This window comes from Ambystoma mexicanum, chromosome 3q, assembly GCF_040938575.1.
Source record: "Ambystoma mexicanum isolate Mex_15411 chromosome 3q, UKY_AmexF1_1, whole genome shotgun sequence".
NCBI lineage: Eukaryota > Metazoa > Chordata > Amphibia > Caudata > Ambystomatidae > Ambystoma > Ambystoma mexicanum.
The window spans coordinates 55,642,863-55,665,820 of NC_090926.1; the positions used below are offsets into that span (position 1 = coordinate 55,642,863).

The 22,958-nt window shown below is 44.6% G+C and overlaps 1 protein-coding gene across 5 annotated transcripts in view; it reads right to left on the bottom strand.

The window, feature by feature from the left end:
* The window catches only part of HMGXB4 (HMG-box containing 4), a 740,304-nt gene that overhangs the window by 711,429 nt on the left and 5,917 nt on the right, over positions 1–22,958 (bottom strand). Inside the window, exon 2 of one of the 5 annotated variants that reach the window (XM_069653067.1) lies at positions 14,786–14,839. The exons of the other annotated variants lie outside the window; for them this stretch is intronic. The gene's annotated coding sequence lies outside the window, so the exon portion shown is untranslated. The remainder of the gene's footprint in view (positions 1–14,785; positions 14,840–22,958) is intronic. 5 annotated transcript variants of the gene reach the window in all.

Here is a 22,958-nt window from a genome sequence, read left to right on the forward strand (position 1 = left end):
CATTGACACATTTGCCAAACCTGCACAAATGGCGGACAGTGCAAGGATGGCGACGCAAGAAGCACAAGGAGAAGAGGCTCCCGGTCGTAGTGACAAACAGATTCTAGATGCCGTAGCGGAGCTTAAATCGACACTGGAATTTAAAATTGATGCAATCAATATTGACGTGAACCTCTTAAAACAGGATGTTAGGGCGTTAACAGAACGTACAGGAGTGCTAGAGAAGGAGGTAAAAGCTAACACAAGTAGTTGCAACGAAAACTTCCAGGAAGTCTACATTCTGCGGCAACAGGTGCAGAATCTTGAAAAACAGAGCAGAAGAGGCAGAAGGTCGAGCACGAAGGAACAACGTATGGATTGTTGGGCTACCGGAAGGCGAGGAAGGTTCAAACCCGACAGATATGCTGCTGCAAGAAATAGGGGCTGGGACACTCACCCAAGGGTTCACAGTTGAGAGGGCGCATAGGGCCAAACAATAAAACCTCTGCCAGGAGCCCCGTCCGATGATAGCCAAGATTCTAAATTATAAGGTCAGGGTGAGATCCTGGAACACTTTCGAAAGGGGAGGAACGATTACCCGAGCATCGGCGACCATCATGGCATACCCTGATTATACTTTTCTGGTACAAAAACAAAGGATGAACTATGTTGTGGTCAAGAGGAGATTGCGCGCAGCAATCCTTAAATACATGTTGTTGTACCCGGCGAAGATGAAGGTCCTACATAAAGATCGTGCAGTCTTTTTCGAGACTCCTGAAGATGTGAATAAATAGATGGACATGATGAACATGCCGACGGAGGAAGAAGACCAGGCAACAGGAGGGAGTGATAAGTGAATCTGCGTTGGTTGAAAACTGAACTTTTGAGCCGTACCATGGCCATTTTGAAATGATCACACATTGACATTTAAGTCGGAAGGGTGATTGCTAATCTTACAGATAGTTAAATGCAGGAAACACTGGTGCCGCTCAGACAAATGCGGCACCAGGAATCACTCCATCACCCACATTAGTTTAGATTAGTTGGGATACTAGTAGTCTAGTATCCTCCTGCTGCACTCCGAATACCGGCTTCTGGGCCGGGAAAGGAGCGAGATGCAGGGATGCCTGAGCCTCAGATTGGGAGCTGGGCACAATTTGAGAATTGTTGGGGAAGAGGCTGGTGGGAGAGTTGGGGTTGTTAGAGGGCAGCTGGCCTACAGATGCGCATCAGGGAAGAAGGGCAAGTGTGACAAGAAGGGAGAGAGAGAGCGGAGAATGGGTGAACTCAAAATAGCAACCTGAAATGTTTGAGGCCTGAATAGCTATATTAAAAGAAAGCGGGTTAAGGCATATTTGAGAAACCAGAAAATAGATATAGCTCTCCTGCAGGAAACTCATTTAACTAAGAATAGACAGGATCCACTGGCATGGAAGTAGAAGGGGGTGACGATGGGCTCAACATACTCAGCATACGCTAGAGGGGTCTTAATATGGGTGGCGACGACTGTACCATTCAAGATCCTTCAAACCTTTCGAGAGACAGAAGGTAGGATGGTAATACTACGGGGGATGGTAGAAAGTAAGGAAATATGTGTTATCAATATGTATGCCCCGAATCAGGATACTGCAGCCTCTTTTAGATCTCTATATTCCAATATTACCCTTTATACAGGGATTGTGCGCTGCCTCGGCCAAAGCCTCAACACGTTGTTGCGTACATTCAAGTTGGCTGATTTATGGAGAGAAATGCACCCGGAGGTCCGAGTATACTCTCACTACACTGCTCCGACTAATCTGTATACAAGGCTAGACTATGTGTTTGTGGGGGAGGAAACGTTGGTTATGTGGTACATACTCCCCCCCCCCCCCACCCCCAGCCAGAATCCCTACATGGAGACTTAGGGCGGAAGCACTTAAAGATACAGGGTTCGGGAACATTTGAGAGAAGAGGTGAAAGATTATTTCAAGCATAACAAGGGTAGTGTAAACTCTGCAGGTACACTGTGGGAAGTCTTTAACGTAGTGGTAAGAGGAGCAGCTATAGCAAAGTCGAAAGGCATGCAAGATGTGATTTTACGGGATTTGCAAAAAGTAGAATGGAAAGCATAATGCAGGCAGGAAACAGGTCCTTAGAGGAGGCCCAAGAGGTGTTCCACCTACATCAGGAATGTAGGGAGCACTGGGACAGATTAGGCAAATTAAACTACAGGAAATATGTTGAGAAACAACATGCAGAGGGTGTAAGCCAGGGTGACTGCTAGCCTGGTTGTATAAGTGTGAGACCAAACTGGAGACAATTAGAGCAGTTAAGGGGGTGGATGGGGAGTTGCGGGAAACCCAAGAGGAGCTTAACAAGTGCTTTTATGACTATTATAAAGACCTGCATAGGAGAACCTCGGATAGTGATATGTCAGAGATACAAGAAGCGTTGACCGAACTCGGTCTCCCCAAACTGAATACGGAGGAAAGGGATAGCCTAGAGATACCCATCACGATAGAAGAACTAGAGAATGTGATAAACTAACTACCAACCGGTAAAGTCCCAGGGGCAGATGGGCTTCCCAGTGAATATTACAAATATAAGACAGAAATCCTTACCCCACTACTAGAAATGCTAAACAAGGCTTTAGACACAGGCAAATTGCCTGTGTCCCTGAGAGAGTCGGGAATTGTCCCCCTTCTTAAACCGAATAAGCCGGATACTGACTGTAACTCGTATAGACCCCTCTCGTTGTTGAACCAAGATGGGAAGATCCTCACGGCGTTCATGGCCGATAGACTCAAACCGGTTATAGCCAAGCTTATACATACGGATCAGACGGGATATGTGCCACACAAAAATATCATAAATAACCTGAGAAGACTGCACCACATAATAGATTACACCCAAGGAGGAACACGGGAAGTTGTGGTGACGTCACTTGATGCAGTAAAAGCGTTTGACTCAATCAGGTGGCCTTGGCTGCTGGCGGTGCTAGAACAGTTTGGAATTGGTCCCACATATATTAAGTGGGTGCGGTTGCTGTACACTGTACCGGTAGCTAGGGTCGAGACGGGCACAAATATTTCAGAACGGTGGCAGTTGAGTAAGGGCACGAGACATGGATGTCTGTGGTCCCTGAGGCACTTCATCCTGGCATTAGAGCCACTAGCAGTCTATCCAAGGGAAGAATACGGAGAGGCAGGCATCAGTACACCGGGAGAAGGGCATTTGATCTTGTTGTATGCGGATGATATGCTTCTGTATTTGCAGCACCCTGAGACGAATTTCAATACATTTTGGATGTGTTGGAGCGATACGCTGCACTGTCAGGCATAACTATTAACCTGCAGAAGTAGAGTCTGTTCCCTTTGGGGGTGTACGCAGGGAAGCCCCTACACAACCTGCCTATGCTACCAATTAAATGGGAAATAGATACATTTCGGTACATAGGAGTGGACATTTACCATGACCCTCAGATAGAACACGGTGAGAGCAGTGAGAAAGATTGAAAACAGCATGTCTTTCTGGGCTAGACTGCCGTTGTCCATAATGGGCCGCGCAGCATTATTGAAGATGGTGGTGCTACCGAGACTCCTGCACTATTTTGGAAATATCCTGTTTGCGATCTGCACAGTATATGCAGTAGCTTCTTATGGCATAATTCGAGGTGCAGAGTGGCAATATGGAAACTCCAGAATCCATATGAACGCGGGGGTATAAAAGTGCCCAATTTTGAGGTATATTTTGTAGCGAGCCAGCTGCAATTTGTGGCCAAATGGCTGTCAAATGGCCATACGCCAGAATCAAGGTAGCTACGGGTTGAAAGTGTTCTGTTCTTTTTGAACTAAGTGATATGGCTGGCTGATCCAAGCACAATCCGCTTGCACCTTCTATTGCGCCTGGGGAGCGTAATGTGGCGCAGGGCCTGTTGTCTGTTGAAGAACTCAACACTGTATTCCCTGCAGATCCCGCTCATTGCACTGGAAGGGGTGGACGAACAATTGAGATTAAAACGTGAGGAGGTTCTGGGAACCTAAGGGAGTAGCAACGGTGGGTGGGAGATGTGCTGAAGGAAGGGTTGCCCAGGGATTTGGAGGAACTGATTAGAGACACAGGGGTACACCGGGGGCCACACCTCACATATACTCACCTCCAGAGGAGTCTTTGGCGTAGATGGCCGGAGACAGAGATGCCCTCACAATTAGACAAGACTATAGAGACATTTTATGATGTGGCGGAAGGCAGACACGAAGTCTTGCAGATATATGAACTACTAATGTCCAAGACAGGAGGGGAACTGGGACAGACAAGACAGAATTGGGAAGCAGACTTATAAGAACCAATGTCGGATAGTAACTGGAACAAGGTTATGGTGTATCATAAAAAGGTATAAAGGAATGCATGACTACAACAGATCCAATTATATGTAACCCATAGGGCATACCTAACCCCGAGCAAAATTGCCAAATTTAACCAGGCAGCAACACAAGCATGCCCGAAATGCGGGGAGATAAACGCTGATCTAGTGCATATGTTTTGGGCATGAATAGAAATTAGTACATTCTGGGGAGAAGTAGCCCAAGCATTAGCAAAGGCAGATATCACCCTGAATATTGGATCCCAATGGCCTGTTTACTAGGGGGTGTTCCAAGGCCCAAAAGGGCTAGACATGTGAGTAAGCTCAAGGAGCTGGCATATACACTGGAGAAACGCAGAATAGCGATGGGGTGGAAACACAGAGGAGGCCAGCCATACAGACATGGTGGAGGGACTTGTTAAAATGGGAAAACGCAGAAACTGTGGTATGGCAAGCCGCAATAGGGCAGAATACGGAACAGGGAGGTGGGGGTGGAGGTGGATGCTTGGAGACAAATGATAGCAGATTTGGTCACCTCCAAACAAAGGGAGAAAGACATGGAAGAAACTCTCATACAAGAAGATATTAGGACCAAGGGGGTGATGTGGAATAGTGCATGGGGAAAGACCAATGGGTGCAAAGTAGAGATCTATAGAAAACCAACAGATTCTAATAGCACTTTACACTTTGCTAGTTTTCATCCGTCACATCTAAAACAGAACTTACCCTACAGCCAATGCCTAAGAGCAAAAAGGATTACATCTGATGTAACACAATTGGCACAAGAATTTGATAACATGAGAACAAGATTTAAAATAAGGGGTTTTCCGGAGCGCACATTCAACCAAGCCATCGAACGAACAACATCCTTGAACAGGAAGGAACTCCTTAAATAAAAAACAAAGAAAGAAAATACAAGATTGATTCATACCCTCAAATTCTCTAGCCAAAGTTTCCAAATCAAAAAAATAATTCAGAAAAATTGGGACATCATTAGATCTGACGCTAATCTTAACAAACTTTTCACCGAACCTCCAATGTTAGCCTTCAAAAGAGGCAAAAAATTCAGAGACTCATTGATCAGAGCCGAAAAAATGAAAAGTCAACAACAAACCTTTCTGACCAAACCAAAGCATGGCACATTTGCATGCTTAAACTGCTAACACTGTTCCAACATCCTGAAAGGAGATTACATCAGACACCCTAACATTGGCAAAAAAATCCCACTCAAAGATTTTGCTACGTGCGAGAGTAAAAATCTGATTTACGCCCTCAAGTGCCCTTGTGGTAAATATTATGTGGGGAAGACCTCAAGAAAAATTAAAGAGAGGCTCACTGAGCATAAATCTAATATAAGAACATGCAACCAGAAATCTCCAGTCTTTAGACATTTTAAAGACAATAGACATAATATTTCCCAAATTAGATGGGTAGTCTTGGAAATCATGAAGCAGTTACCAAGGGGAGGCAACCTGGCAAAACGTCTTGCACAGAGAGAGTTATACTGGATCCATAAACTTGACTCACTGGCCCCACTCGGGCTTAATGAAGATTTTTATATGGATCCTTTTTTATGAATGAATCCTTTAAATTGCTGATTGGGAACAACACAGTACGGTTCATAACAGGACTTTGAAGACGTGTGATGTAGGTTGTAATCTCCAAAATCTGTTTATGCACCAAATTGTATTTGGTTTCATTTAACTGTGCCCCACCAGAATGTGAGCTCCTAATGAGACAGCTATAGAAGCTAAGTAGCATTACTGATAGAACCTTTAAAATAACCTGTTACCATGTCTTTACATCTCCTGGTTCTTTTCACATTTTTATCTTGTGATTTTACACTTTATGACTATGTTACAACATTTAACCAGCCTGTCCTTTGATCATGTGACCATTTCGAATCGAATTTCAGCGATCTTTCTCCTATTTATCTTAGCATTTCTTCATTTTTTCCTGCACTTTAACCCTTTACATATTTATTTATTTTTAAGGTCCTCCCACTCCCTAGCAGGCATCTTCAACTAGCGTTAGCTACAATAACTACATTCTCCACCTCAAGCGCATTTTTGCGCTTTACGTTTTCTTAAAACTACCGTTTGTCATATTCAGGCCCCCTTTGGGAGCTAATAGTTTTGTGTATCGAGTTTATCCTATCTTATTGAACATCTTATTATGATTAAGCGCTAAAGCGATTTGCATATGCGCGCGATGACGTCACAATGTTTACATCGTGACGTCATGCGTCTTCTGACGCACATACGCCTGACGTTAAGCGGCCATTTTATGGGTATTTAAGGACAGCCAATGCCAGTATTGGCTAGCGAGTCCTGAAGGCAGATCACGGTATCGGCTATTACACACCACAAGACTATTTAATTGTAAGTATTCTGGGATTATCTGTGCTACTTCAGCCGGACTTCATTTCTTCTTGGTTATATACTTAGTCCATTTTGGTTTATTCTTAGGAATTTCGGGAACTCGCCCACTTTGGGCTGGACGCTTGCTCATACGCAAAAGGTTCCAAAAGATGACGTGATTTTTACTCAACTTACCATCTTCTTACCATCTTCTGATATAAGGTGGTTAAGTCATCACTTTTAATTAATTCTAATCTTTTGATAGCTAGATTCGGGATTTCTTATCTTGACGACTCTTCCCCCTTTCTCCCACTTTTTCTTGTTAATTGTCTAGGGACTACACTACTAGTACAGGAGACTGACAACTCTCTCTTTGTGATAAACAGCCAATATTTTGGAACAATGGAATCTTGTCCTTAGGTAATTTACTTATAACATAAAAATGTCAATATATTGTAAAAATGTCAATATATCGATCATTGATGAACGTGTGGATATTTCTAAATGGTTAGTACTGGTTACTACTGTATGATTTGCTTAAAGTTTAAATTTATGTCAACTTAACGAGATACCCGACAATAGGATATATATGGATCCTCCATGAAGTTTTTTTGCTATTGGAAATTGTACCATTTTTTTTAACTATTGGGACTAATATGCATCTACTTTAATATTATGTCTTCCAGATTACTTTAAGAAAAATTATGCAAATTGCCCCTGAAGAAGTGAATTATTTCATGAAACGCTTTGGGCTTCTAATAAATCAATTGATTTTTTTCTAAAAATACTTAACTGTGTCAATGTGTATTGATATATGTCACTAAGCAAATTACCTATATTTATGTACAAATCAATGTATTGAATTATTTACCTAACAAATAATCAAACATATAAGGACTCCTCACAGAGCCACCCACAGAGTGCAGAGGACGGGAGTTCCCACATTTGGGAACTTGATCTATTGTGTACATTTTTTCAACCTATATGCCAGGGTTGTTATTTATCTCCTCCGCACCTTAAAACTAATAATTCTCAGGATATACCGTTAAAAATACTCTTGTGTAAAAATTAGGAGTGCAACTTGATTAGTTCTCACTTGGGTGCACAGTAGGCCAGGGGAAGGGGTTGGTGGAGTGGGCGGCGGCAGACTGACAAAATTTGATGGGATATGTGAAAATGATAAACACGTCTGCAAGTTGCCATGGTTATGTAAAAAAATTATAAAATTGTTTTAAAAAAAATAATAATAATTGTATTCTTCGGTACATGAGGTGCACTACATAATTTCCTACATTAAATTACTAGGTTACGTGACAGGGGCTCAGATCCTTCCAAGTACATTATCAGACCATTCACCAGGGAAGTTGTCCTACGCTTTACCCCGCTGATTCATATACCATAATAGATGTCATTTAAAAGGGAGAAGCCCTGTTGGACCCGCACTTCAAGCAGGGAGTAGCAGATCTATTGTCTCATCCCTAACCGATTCAGTTAGGGATGGGAAGTTGCTCTGGGAGGCCTTTAAGTGTTATATCGACAGGGTACCTCTAGAGAAGATGGGGCTCTCAAGACATTTAGGAAGGAATTGAGTGACCTGGAGACAAGCTGGGGGAACATGAAAAGTAATATGCACAGACGGCATGCAAAGAATTATTGGGGATGCTGAAAAAAAAAAGTGATACTTTTAGAGAGGATATCGACAGGGAAATGAAGCTCTTAGAACAAAACTCTCAAGCCAGATGCTATGGAGAAGGGAACCAGCCTGGGCGATTATTAGTATGGAAGATTAGACGGAGCAATACAATTCAGGTGATAATTGACCAGATCACATCGATGCGTTGCAGAGGTGGAGATCAATTCCTCTATGGGATATTATCAAAGACTGTATACCTCTAGAATAAATCAGCAAAGAAGATAAATACATTTCTGGATATGTATATTGGGAAGGTGAGTCTGGAATGGAGTTCTCTTATAGAAGAGTGAATTACAGTGTAATAACTTCACGCATCAGCGAGGCTACTTCCAGGGCCCTACTGCCAAATTCTATAAGGAATTCTTGGCAGAGTTTGCTCCCCACCTTATTAAGGTGTATGAGCCATCTCTATGGGGTGAGATCTTTCCTGAAACCCCTAGACCTGTGCTCATCATGGTGATGCTGAAACCAGACCACCCTCTCCCCCAGGAGCTCATTGTATTGGCCTATACCCATAGTTAATACTGATAATGAAATCTTAGCGCCTAGGCTGTTAAAGCATATGCCCGCCATAGTTCTTACAGATCAATGCGGTTTTAAACTTGGCTGCACAACAATGCACACTCTAAAGAGGTTGTTCTTTATAATGTCGACAGTGGGGGGTCACACTAGTGCTAACAACTTTGCATGCTGAAAAGGCCTTCAAACCTGTCGAGGGGCCTTTTCTATTTCAGGTTATACCGAAGTCAGGGCTTGGGCCAAATGTTATTAAGTTGATAGGCTTGCTGAATGCCTCACCAAGGGCATCTGTCCTGACTAATAGTACCGTCTCAGAACAGTTTGTATCAACAAGTGGCACCAGACAGGGTTGTCCATTGTGGTTTGCTTTAGCAATCAAGCCTTTAGCCTGTCTGTTAAGACACAAGCATACAGGCATAGGAATTAAAATACAATCTAGGGGCAATATTGGCTCATCATATGGAGACACTCTTACACTATATGGGAAGAATCCAGAACACAATTTGGCCACTACTGCTTGGGATATGGAGGCCTATGGTTCTAGGTAAGGTTTGAATATAAATTGGGCAAAGTCTGAGCTGCTCCCTCTCACCCATTGTACGGTTTGATGTGGAAAGGAACTTGTTTTAAGTGGAAAGTGGACGCCATATTGTATTTAGTAGGAGTTAGTGGTGCCAGCAAACTTTGAAAGGGTGTATGGGAAAAATGACGTCAAGGTAGCAGATCAGGTAGAAACGCTGGTTAATAGATGGGCAACTGGCCCTGATCACAAGCAAGGAGGTTGACGTTCCTATCAAGAGTCTCAAACCAAGATCCCCGGGACCAGACGGGTACTCGACCCAAATCTATAAAATCTTCCATCCTCAGCGGTTGACCCCCCTGATAACGCTTTTTATCTCCTTAGCCGTCTCAGGGACGATTACCCCAACAATGCAAGAATCGATCATAGTCCTTGCTCTGAAACCGGGAAAAGACCCCAGAGATAATTCGGCGTATAGACCCATCTCCTTACTAAACCTGGACGCTAATATATACTCGAATGTCTTGGCAAACCGACTGGCGAGAGTACTCCCAGACATCATCGACCCGGACCAGACGGGATTCATAATGAATAGAGCCACTACAGACAATGTACGCAGGGTCCTTAATCTGATTGAGGTCGCAAACCTAGATTCGCAAAAATTAGCAGTGCTAGCGCTGGACGCAACCAAGGCCTTCGATAAAGTCGATTGGTCATTCATCCGACTAACCTTGGAATCCTTCCACTTCGGGCCCTCATTTCAAAAACTGATCCTAGCGAACTACTACAACCCCAAAAACCCTTCTACGGGTCAATGGCCTACTATCCAGTCCAATCCCCTTAACATGTGGAACCAGGCAGGGATGCCCCCTATCCCACTTGCTCTTCGCCCTGGTTATGGAACCCCTTGGCGCAACAAATCCGCCTCAACCCCAGAATTAAAGGCATCCAAGTGGGCTCCTCTCAGCACAAGATTGCGCTATACGCAGACGATGTGATGTTAACTATAACGGACACCTCTCAGTCATTGAAGTCCGCTCTAGCGCAAATTCATAGATTCGGAAGGGTATCGGGGTTCACTATTAAATTCGCAAAATCATCAGCCCTAGGGGTGAGACTGGAATCAGAAGATAAAGTATCCTTCAGAGCCCAATGCAAGATCCAATAGAGAGAAAAGTCGATTCCCTAACTAGGGATCCAGATCCCTGCTCGCCCGGAAGATACCTATCGGACAAATTTCCCGCCGTTATTCAAGATCCTGGAGGGGGACCTCGATCGCTGGCTCTCACAAGAGATTTCGCTACTGGGCTGCATCGTAGCGTGTAAAATTAACCTTCTCCCACGGCTCCTGTATGCTTGCTCAGCCCTTCCTGTCATGATACCCCGCTCCAGCGCCTCCAGAGAAAGGTATTGTGCTTTATCTGGAAAGGTAAAAAAAAAAATCAAGGATCCCACTAAGAACAATGCTGAGCAGCCAGAGTATGGGAGGCCTGGGGGTCCCCGATCTCCAGAAATACCAGATAGCAGCGCAGCTAGCTCACACTCGAGCCTGAACCATCAGCTCGAGAAGCCCAGATTGACAGAGATTGAACAATCCCGCTTACCCCTTCCCCTCCGCTTCCTGACGCACTTCCCACCCGCCCTACGGAGGACATGGCCGGCCATCCTGTCATCCACTAAGCACACCTTAAAAGCATGGGAGTGGGCGCGTAAATATAGAAGCATCCTGAGAGACCTGAGCCCATCCGCCCCAGTGTTTCATAACCCTGCCTCCGCGCCAGGAGCCTGCCCCTGGAACTTCATAAACTGGATTGCCGGGGGCCTTAGCTCCCTGGGTCAGCTATTTGAGAGGAGTCAACCACTCACCTTCGAACAATGTAAGAATGTATGCCTTTCGCCTAGCGGAAACTGATAGGTTCTCATATGTGCAATTACGCCATTGGTGCTCGCACCCATCGACCCACTTAGCGGCCACACGGGAACTGGACCCCATAGAACTGTCACTCGCTGATCCGCCGAACCGAGGACGAATCTCAACGATATATAAACTATTGCAGACAAACTTTCTCGTCGCTAAAGCAACCTTTATGCCACAATGGGAAGCAGACTTAGGACACTCAATAGAGGACCAGTCCTGGGTGGACATCTGGTCGCGAACACGGTCGTCCTCCTTCTGCATCACCAACCGGGAATGTGAGCATAAATTACTTCCAAGGTGGTACTACCCGCCGCTCAGACTACACAACTTCAATCAGGCCTTGTACCCCCGATGTTGGCGCCGCTGCGGCCTTCCGGGCTCTTACCTGCATATGTGGTGGTCATGCCCGGTGATTGCGAACTTCTGGTCCCAATGCATTGCCACCATAGCTGATATCACCAGGATTACGCTGCTGCTAGACCCAGAACCTATTTTACTAGGAGTCCCGATCCCGGGTATATATCCAAGATCTGGCAGAGGGGCGACCCTCATTACTCATCTTCTCCTAGCCGCAAAGATCACAGTGGCGAGAACTTGAAAATCCCCGGAAGGGCCCCTAATGATCCTGTGGTGGCTAAAGCTCTGGGACATCTTTATAGCGGAAAAAATCACAGCAGCAAACAGAGGACTCCTTCACCGCTTCGCGAACATCTGGTCACCCGTGATAGACTACGACCGGAGCTATCCTGCACTAACATTTAAGCCTCGTTCAGTGGCAAATGCCCTACTGACAGAGAACAGGGAACCAGTACAACGATCGGAGGAGCGTGAACTAGACGACAATTGAAGGGGAGGGGGAGGAGGGAAAGCTTAAGGGAATGTGCTAAGATGGCTTAATAAGTTGCAAACATTCAATTTGCTGTAATGTATGATTCTCCTGTGTGTTGACCAAAAATAAACAGGTAAAAAAAAAAAAAAAATAGAGGGGTAACTCTGCCAGTCAATATGTTGGGAAGGGTCTCCCTCTTAAAGATGGGGTGTCCCTGAATATCATTACGAGACCAGGGTGGACTGGGTGCCTCGGACCTCAGGCTTTACTATAATGTAGTGCAAGCACAGTTTGCCCTAGAATGGTATGGGGGAGAAACAGGAGCTACTTTGTGTTCCAATGAAGGAGGCCCTTTCCTCCCACTCTATCTCTACAGGCACTCAGGTGGTAGTCCAGGGGCCACGGTGAGAAGACTGAAACCTTTGTACACCATGCAGCCAGCACTTAAGAAAGCCAAACAGAGTCTGAGATATTGTCTACTCGCCCAACCCCTCAATATATGGGTAGCATGGGCTCCCAACGACATTTGAGCGACAATTGCAGCGGCTGTTTCAAAGATTGGGATTCCACACTATCGGAACTGTATGTAGACTGACAATTTATAACAATGGATAACCTTGTGCAGAAGGGGTGGTAGAAAGAAGAGTCGGTACCTTGGCGTCCCTCCCGTTCATCAACTTAGGCAACCTTTGGCCCTCCAGATGTTTTGAACTACATCCCCCAGATTCCTCACCAACATCTAGGCTGTCTAGGGATGGTGGGAGTTGTAGTCCAAAACATCAGGAGAGCCAAAGGTCTGGTTTTACAGAATACTGCTCCAAATTCCCAATAGAGCCGGTTACTTATGAGGTACCGGACTACATTATCTCACCCACATCGTCATCACATCTAGTCTCGCAGCTATGTGCCAAGATGCAGAGTGTCAGTATTCTGTGTGCTGGTGGATCTCGCAGTAGGTGAAAGGAGGCCCTGGGAGAGGCATTATGGACCGGGGAAGGGGCAAGGCCTGTAGTCCGATAAAGATCATTTAATTTAACTATGAGCATAAACGTATTTACTAGGTTTTTACAATAAAACGTATCACACTGTCTACACTCTTTTATACAAAACATCTTATACAAAGCGTGTCAGACAGATGCCCATGGTGCAGGTCCGGCCCGGTTGATTTTTTACACTTGGCTTGGCACTGCCCTACGAGAATATTATTTTCGGAACAAGTGCGTCTGTTAATGATAAACACTGGGAAGGTAGATTTCTCCATGACCCCATAAGCACTCCGCTAGGCCAACCAGGAAAGCCTGGCCTACCAGATGGCAAAGGATGAGAGATCTCATCTACTGTAACATTAATGAGGAATTTGATCACTGGCCTAGGACACTAGAACTAGATTTCAAACTGCACTGGTTGGGGTAATGATACTAAATGCTTATACTGAGTGTTGACCCCGCTGCTGTGCATTGGCTGGGAGTGGGAGGCGGTTCCCTGTCGTCGCTTAGGATTTAGTGACAATAGTGCCAAATTGCCAATTAGTCAATCCATAATATTAAATATAAACAGACTGGCGTGACATTCTGCGTTTCCTACCATGGGACACGCCAAATGTCAAACCAGTCTTAACAACGTGTATTGGCATCACATAATTACAGAAGAAAAGAATAGACAACATGAATGCTCATTTATTCCATGATGGCGGACTACTGAATTGCAACTCTTTGAATATATCAATATTGGAAACCCTTATTGAATAAACAAGGAAATATGATCATTCACATGGCATCTAGTCTTTGGCATCAGGCTCCCCTAAGTCATTCATTTCGACCCTGATAGGCTACAATTTAAGCAACAGACAAGATTTGATGTGGCCATGAAAAAAAAAACAGGGGGCTCGAAACACGTGTTGGTTGTGGTGGATTGAATTCCTTCAAATGAAACTCTTCACCAAATGTATACATTACAAGTCTTTATATAGTATTGGAGTACAATCTTTGTTCTGTTTACATTTAATATTATAAACTGACTAAGCGTGGTAGTAGCCATAGGCAATTTGACACTATTATCAATGAGGAATTACATATCGCTACTCTTCCTACATCCTCTAGATCTAAAGACTTCTGGAATGATTTAAAATATACCAAGGGAGATCTGCTACTACGGAAGAGGAGACTGAATAAGACTCTATATGTACAGGCCTGCATTCATGTCTGTCAGAGGAAGAAAAAAAAGTCTTGGTGAAGCGAAAGGGTGGTCTGGGACTTGAGAGAACCCTGAAATAAAACTGTAAACTTATCTTGTTAACTTTGCCTTAAGAAATGGTAAAATGAAGGGTTGTGCTCAAGGTTTGGGTGAGGATTGTTATGGTGTTTATTTACTGTGTTGTTTAAAGTATTCTTGATATGATGTAAAGTGAATAAAAATACATTTTAAAAAACTACATGGGCAGAATGCATGCATCTTTTCAGAGTACAGTAACAAGAGTTGCTTTTCTAAACAGTGTAAACATTTCTACAAGGGATGCATCGCCAACTAACCAAATAGCTTCACTTCAATGGCTAACCCTACAAACATGCATCACCTCTGAGACAGGTGCATCATATACAAAGCTGTCAGCATGCACACCCCTCTTACCTGGCAGGCAAAATCACCATCTCCGGCGGTCAGCACATCACCATACGACAGGGCCTGGCCAGACAGGAGCAGAAGAAATGCAAAAAAAGAAAGAACCAGGAAACAGGCATTCTTAGTCTATGATACCCAGAATCCTTTCTAATGAGTGATATTTACAGACAAACTGCCATTGAACCCACATCTCCTCCCAGAGCAGTTACATGTTCTCCACTAACTATACATTTTGACCATTCCTTGTTGCCATAAATGGTAGCTGGAAATGAATGTCTTGTTGAAAGGACAGTCTCCCTACACCACTTTCTATAACCCGCTAATGTCTGCGTGTACCAAGTACAGAGCTCAATTGCTTACCAATCTAAGTACCCATAATGAAATAACAAATACAATCGTTTTAAATGAAATGCAGCAGGATACATTATTAAAAACTACATCTGTGGAAACGATATACTGAGATTCTTGTGGTTCACTGCTACTTTTATTGCAGAAACGTGAATGTACATAATGGGCGACCTCCTTCTAGCGTTAGGAAAACTCTGGGTTATAGCAGTGCAATAATTGAATCACAGGACTTTCGACCTGTCCACGCTGTAAGTGGTGCTTTGAGATAAGTTCACACTATGCAATATGTTGAGGTAGCAAATTGCAGGACCCGTGGACACAAAGGAGTGATGTGGAGGGAAATAAGGAAGCAAATTTGTCACATGGTCGGGTATAGTGTGAATTATGGGAACCTGAACAAATACTTTTTTGCACGTGACTGTTGCTTTGTGAGGTACTAGGGTTAGCCACTGCTAATTCTAAACTGTAGGGGACCATCACCTATATTAATTGAACAAGAACAGCATTTGTAAGTGATTCAATTAAAAATAAAACAGCAATTGATGAATAAACCAGTTTCCGTTATTGCATATGGTAATGGTAATTTACTGCACAATTCTGGATTTTTGTTGTCCCCCATTATGGAGTGGCATGGGACTCCATGATTGGGGAGAGTTGGAATGGTCTCATGTAGTACTTCTGCCTGGAATGCTACCTGTAAGAGAAAGAGCTGCAGTGCATATGACTCCAGGGCAAAGAGAAAGGATGCAGAGAAACCCCATAAAGTAAAGGAGGCCCAGAGTTATTGAAGCACAGATTTCCTCAGCCCCAGTGCAAGAAGAAAATAGAAGATCCATAGTAGTGAGGAGGAAGGTGGCAAACTCCTTTCAATCTGTGGGCAAGGAAGCAGCACGGGGGATACGCAGAAGCAGGGTACGCAGTGAGATGTACCTTGAGGAGGGCAGGTGGTGGTAAAGTTGTGCGGAGTGGGAGGGGAAGGCCAAAGATCAGAAGATACGCGAGAGTGACTGAATCCTCACTGAGGGCCTGATGTGTCTTACATGAGGAAAGGATGTCCCATGTTTGAAAGGATGTCCCGTGTTTCTTGTAATAAGAAGGTGTCTTGGGCATAGCCACACAAAAAGGCGAACATGATAATGAGTGTCTACCATGCTGGGTCGCCCAGTGTCAATCGCTGAAGGGTGCAGGACAGGGGTATCGTCCTTTATGTCTTTGGATCAAAGCGAAGTTGGGCCGTTGGGAGCAATAGTTGGGCGATGGAGAGCTCCTTGGAGTCCGGTTCATCCGTCAGGACTAATGGCGTAGGTGGAGCGCTGCAGGGTATGGCGAACGCTCAGCTGCGCACCTGCGGGAGGAACAATTAAGTTATGACTAGAGGAAAGGCCCCCAAAGCGTGCCCAGCGTTGGGACGTGTTGCTATATCTGCTGTGCTTGAGGTACACGGTCCGGAGCATTAACCGGGATAAGGTTTACAAAAAGGCTTCACCAAAAGGTCAGCCTGCTGACGATGTGGACATTGGCGATATGGACATTTTCTAAGGAGGTTTGAAACTTATTGGCGATATGGACATTTTCTAAGGAGGTTTGAAACTCAGAGAAGTAACTGTATCGCAACGGCGTCAGTGAGAAGAGATGTCATTGTGTTTCAGCATATCGTGTATGACGGCGTAAAGAGACTAATTGGTGGCTGTGAAGCAGCGGAGCAGAAATTTGTGCAGCTCAGTTCATCCACTGATAATATTTTTGGGGATCTTCGTTGAAATACATCTGTGCTCCTTTTGTTTGCAGCTTGGTCAGGAGCATTTAAGGTACTGCACCAGTAGGTGAAAGTTAAAAAGGGGAAGCTGGTGAAGTGGGCTGGTAGCTCCGGTGTGGGTTATATGTATGAGAGACATATAGTAGTAATCCAGAAAGCAAACTGGCATTATGAAGAGTAGGTCAATACTTTACGTGTGGTATGCAGGGAGTGAGAATTTTGCGCAGCAACTGTAGAGTGTTGTATGCGGAAGTATGTGGTACTAATAGCATTTTAGTACCAGGAGAGGTTTATGGTAGTGAATGATGTGTTATGAATGGGTTGCAAACTCAGTTAGGACCTGGTTAGAAATAACACATTTTGAGGCTTTGCAGCTGTAGAGGTTGTTTACAACCATGGGCTCTTAGCATTGAATATGTGATTATAAGTGTCATTATGTTTAGAGTATCTAGTGCTGACATAATAAACTGTGCAGCATGGTAGGGCAGATAGAGGGTGTGAGTTCTGCGCTGTTTGAGTATATGTTAATTCTGCCATATTAAAATAGTGCTGTATGAAATTTCAGCAAGAGTAGAGTGCGTGTGAGACTTGTGAATTGAGTATGTCATAACCAGGGTAGATAGAGGGTGTAAGACTTCCGCTGTATGTGTGGTTTTGAACGGAGTGTGTCATAACCAGGATAAATAGGTGGCGTACAAAGTGAGTGGTTGTGTGTGGTCGCACCAACCTGGGTAGATAGGGGTGTGCTTGCATTCCGGCATGTTATAAGAGTTACTGGATGAGTTGTCAGCAAGTAGAGGGGTTGGGGGAGGAGGGACGTCTTCCGTGTTACAGATTCAGAGTTAAAAAAAGGGGGCGGGAACACCTGCCATATTCTTTCATACAGAGTTACGCCTCTCTTCAAACAAGGCGCACCGTGGGATTGTGTGCATGTGATGTGCTTTGTGTGTATGTGATGATTCTGGAAGAAAGGGAGATGTGTTGTGATGTGCTTTGTGTGTATGCAATGATTCTGGAAGAAAGGGAGAGGTGTTGTGATGTGCTTTGTGTGTATGCAATGATTCTGGAAGGGAGAGGTGTTGTGATGTACTTGGAAGTGTAGGCAGAAGCATGTGATGTAAAGCGGAATGTTATGGTGTGAGTGAGAGAATGCTTGTGGTGAGGGTTCTACTATCAGGCAGTTGGAGAGCCCCTGTCTGGGTGATGGGAGCCAGTGTCTGTTCCTAGTATCCGTTCTTAATAGCTAACTTAATGTAACCCGAGTATTCTACAATAAAGTAACTGGAACTTACCTGCGAGCCTAAGGAAGTCACATCATTACAGTATTCATACGACTGGCTTACACTTTACGGTCATTTTCTTTACTTTTCTCATGTTTTTGTTAGGAATATACTTGGGGATATCTTTTATCTGGGCAGGCCATCTAAAAGAAGGGAAAGAAGGGGGGGAGGGGAAGACTATTGGAATTTAAACAAAAGTATCCCATTTAACTTAACTGAACGGACCTCGAGCCTAAACCTGAATGAAAGCCTGAATGACAGTTCACCCTTTAATGCAATTAATAATAATAATAATAATTTCGCATTTATATAGCGCTACGAACCCTCAGGTATGCGAGCGCTGCTTATTAATACCCACGGTGTGGTGCTCATTTATCGACCTCGGAAGGATGAAAGGCTGAGTTTGGCCCTGCCGAGATTCGAACCTGCGTCAGCAGGCTCTGCACGGATGTCAAAGCGAGCGATTTACTCGCTGTGCCACTTGACCAGCAATTGAACAGGAAAACATGACCCTGCATAGGTTTAATACTACCCCAATAACTGTGTGTACAAGTAAAATGTTTGAAATATTGCTTTCAAATGTAAAAACCTCTTGTGTAGTACAAATAACAGTGTCAATATTACTAACAGTAGAAGTAGATTGACAAAAAGACATGTATCACGCTATAATAAAACAAAAGACAAGTACGTAAACCTAAATATGATGCATACCACAGTCTAGGCCTGGATGCAGTAGAGGATATACTTCATCCTGAGCATCCCAACAGTTGGTATTCTGACATGAGTGCCGTGGGAAGGCGAACAACTAATAGCAGTTGCCATGTGTGCTCCTTAATACCGCATGCATCTGGGGCACCCAAGGTTCTACTACCACAAGAAGTAGCATTTATAGAAGCACAATGTCTAATTCATCTTGCGCTATGAAGGATCAGAGGCACTTTTCAGAAACGCAACATCCATCTTGTACTTATTGACTCGGATGCCCAAAAGTGTAAAACGAGTGTGACCAGCACCAACTGTCCAAAACAGCCCTACTTGGTGATCGAAGGAGCGAAATATATCAACACGTGGCAAGAAACAACCCTCACTTTGTAAAGCCGAAGGACTTGTAGGGTTCCCAGAAAGAAGAGTGGCTCTCGTGGAGCAAGCACGTGCACAGAGCACATAACAAAACTGACATGGATTGCTGCCATAGAGAAACCATTGAAAGTGCACAAGAAGTAACTTGTAAACTATGTTTTTGCAGTCAAGGTACTATCCCAGTCCGCTCTAACAAACGGTTTAACTGGATGGTGCTAATTCCAGACCTCAAGAAGGAAACAGCTGCGCTGATGGACTACTACTGGATGTGCGGCCAACAAGCTTCCTTGCAGCTCTCAGCTTGTTGGAGGGACTACGGTTCGCTAGCCAGGCTGCACTCTGCCCTGTTAGTAGTCCCAGAAGACCACTTGAAAGGGGGGCCACTGCCTGACGACGCACCCACAGTGCCCCTGACAATCGCAGCACCACATATGATGCCACCACCAGACTTTTGCATCCTCCCTGAAGAGCAGCCGTATGCCCAGCTGCAGAGAAACAAGGAGGGCATCAAACTATCTGTCCACCGATGCAGCAGAGTTACTAGCACAGATACCTGATGAGTATAAGTTGTTCACATTGGCAGAGACATTTTTCGCATCCTTAATGCTACCCAGGGTGCAAACACAAACAAATGCCAAATGGCCCCAGATAGCCAATTGGATCAGCTCCCAACAAACTAACGATACTGAGAAAAGGTTCATAACTCATACAAATCAATATTTTCTTCAACAAATAATGTCTAACTAATAAAAGACACACTGAAACTGCATATTGGCTGCATCAAGACTCTTTATTGGTAAAAGCGTAACTTAGGGCTTGTAATCTTTTTTCTGTTATAAGGCTTGTAATCTTTTTTTCTGTTATTCAAAGTCCTGACCAGTCACAGGACAAAGCCCCAGTTAGCAGCTAACCAGGAAATTATACATCCAAAACTGGAAAGCACCAGTGCTGTTCAAGACAGGAAACATTTATTGTTCTTAGTGTAAAAGAACCCGAACATGCACGACCATAAGTGTCCCTTTGTAGTACTTGGTACAGGGAGGCATAAATTATAGACCAAAACGAGAGTGGAGGCCTTAGGTGCGAAGGATGCGATAGCTATAAAGCCCAGAATGTGTGGGTCAGCGTGACTGTATTTCTTCCTCCCTTCCACCTGGCCCCAGCCTCCCAGGTGCATGCCACAGTGATGTAGTAGTGGGCTTAATGTTTCTAAAATGGTAGCGCATGAGAGACCTGAACTTCACTCCACAGAGAGATGAGCCCAACTGTGCCACGTGGGACCTGACGGAAGGCGGGAATGTTACCCAATTGTAGTCTAGCATCGCCTATGGAGCAGGCCAATGTATATAGTCCCACCAACCAGCTGTCTGGATTTCTACTGTATATGATGATGTCATTAGTGATGTGGTGTACCTTTTTAATGTGCTGCTCATGTAGATTTCGGGCACAACGTTCTTGAGCAGCAGAGTCCTTTGCTAATATTTTGTATTCTGTACAATTAAACCTTGTTACCCTTGCAAGCTATCTCTTGGCATATTTCCCTAGAGGGTTGTATTCATTTTGGCGGGAGCGTTAACAGGGACTTGCCTTCACTTCATGCACTAAGTAAACTATTTGTGACTTTTTGCTATACCCAGTCTGCTGTTGAAAAACAAAGTACTTCTGTCACTTGCATTAGCATGGACAAATTAATGGAGAGAAGCTTTGAGTTGAAGTGACAGTTCTGGTGGCCCGGGTTAGGTTCTCAAGTCCAGGACTATGTTTCCATGTAGCCAGTATGCACCCAAAATAAAACACCACAAAAGAAAAACAGTGGGCCTGTCTTGGGGGCAGGCCTTGCCGAGCACCTTACCTCATGTCTTGTAAGTGTGTCGTACAGGTAAGAGAGGCCTGTCCGTGAAGCCACCTTGAATATACAATGGTCACGATGACATAGGGAACAGTTAGTCCCTGGGGAAAAGCCCAGAGGGCAAACCCCCCTGTACACCGCAAAGTGGTGTGGTGGCTTCCAGTAGCAGGTGCAGAGATTGTGAATTCAGGCAAATGGCAAGGCTGGCAGGAAAACAATCAAGAACCAGTAGAGGTCCTTTGAGCAGGTAGATGGTAGAGCAGAGGAAGAAGGGAAGGCCAACAGGGAGGAAGACACAGAGGCAGGTCAGAGGGGACAAGGAGCATAAGGAACTATGGCTCCAAGAAGGCAAGGAGGACACAGGGAAACAGGCTGGTGAGACAGCACAGCAATGAGGAATAGGACAGCCGAGATCCGGAGCGATGCATCTCATAAATGAACCACGGCTCCTATATGGGGAGAAGGGACTCACACATGGAGCAGGGTTGCAGTGCAGCAATGTATGTTTGATGTTGCCGTTCCAGGCAGTCGGCCCCCATTTTTGATGGGGTATGGGTTGGCTGAGCAATCCTCTGTGTCATCTTAGAAAAAGCACAAGTATGGCACCGGCTGCAACAGCATGTTACAACAATTAAAACAACCCTGCTTCCTTTGCACACCATTGCCACTCACTTTATAGTCGATTTGCCACCCTCAAACTGAATACCCACCTTATGGTGGTCATTGAATGCTTTCCAAGCAGGCACACTTCTTGGCTATGTGAAAATCCCCACAGTAGAACACATAGCACAGGTGTTCTTTGGTGAGATATAGCGACTGCATGGCTTGAAAAGATCAACATGGATCGTGGCACACAGTTTCTAGGACTGTTTTGGACGAGCCTATGCAAATACCTGGGAATCCAACAGACGCTTTGTTCTGGGTTTCATCCTCAGACCAATCGTCAAACAGAAAGGACCAACTGAACAGTTGATCAATACTTGAGCTGCTTTTCGAATGCCATACATTGCAAATGGAGTAACAATCTGCACGTCGAAAAAGCCTCATAACAACACTACTTATTCTGCTACTGGGATCAGGACTTTATATTGCACTAGATTACCCTAAAATGATGCCCCTACCAGCTATTTCTCCCAGTATCTTGCCTTTTTTTAAAAAAAAAAAAAAGAATGTATTGGCAGTTAGCAGGCAATTACACACAGTGAGCACCAAAGCATCGCCACAGAAACACATAGTACAGCACATTCTTTGGAAATCGTGAGTGATGACTTTTTAAGACGGGGCGAGCATAAACAACAGCAATACGCACTTTGTTCATGAGGATGGGGACATGGCTGAGGTCGAGTCTTCATCTCTCTCTTTATTAAGGTAACTGCAGAAGGCAGTCCAAATATTCTTAGGGCGAGCTTGCGCAGGAAGTGAGGCAATGTATTCTTCCTTGCACGTTTGTGTTCAGGTGAGGGCAGAGAGCCACATCTTGAAGGTAGGCGGGGAGGGGCGTTTCCAACACTGTAGTATACATTTCTTGGCCACCATACTCCGCACATTCAAGAACTTAGCCATTTTCTTAAATTCATCCCCTCCCCAGATACCAAACAACAGAGCCATTGGGTCCGGGACAATTGCCATGTCCACAATTTCAGATAGTGCACCTATAACGTCCCCCCAGAATCCATTCAGCACGGGGCATAACCAGAACATATGTGCGTGATCTGCGTTCTCGGCCTGGCATCTCGGACAGACCTGCTCCCGGTCACGAGAAAATCTGGTCAATCTGTGTGGGGTGTATTACACTCTATTCAACAGTTTGTACTGCATGCAGCGATATCTGGGATTAAGGGAAACCCTACTTGTGTGAGAGCACATCCT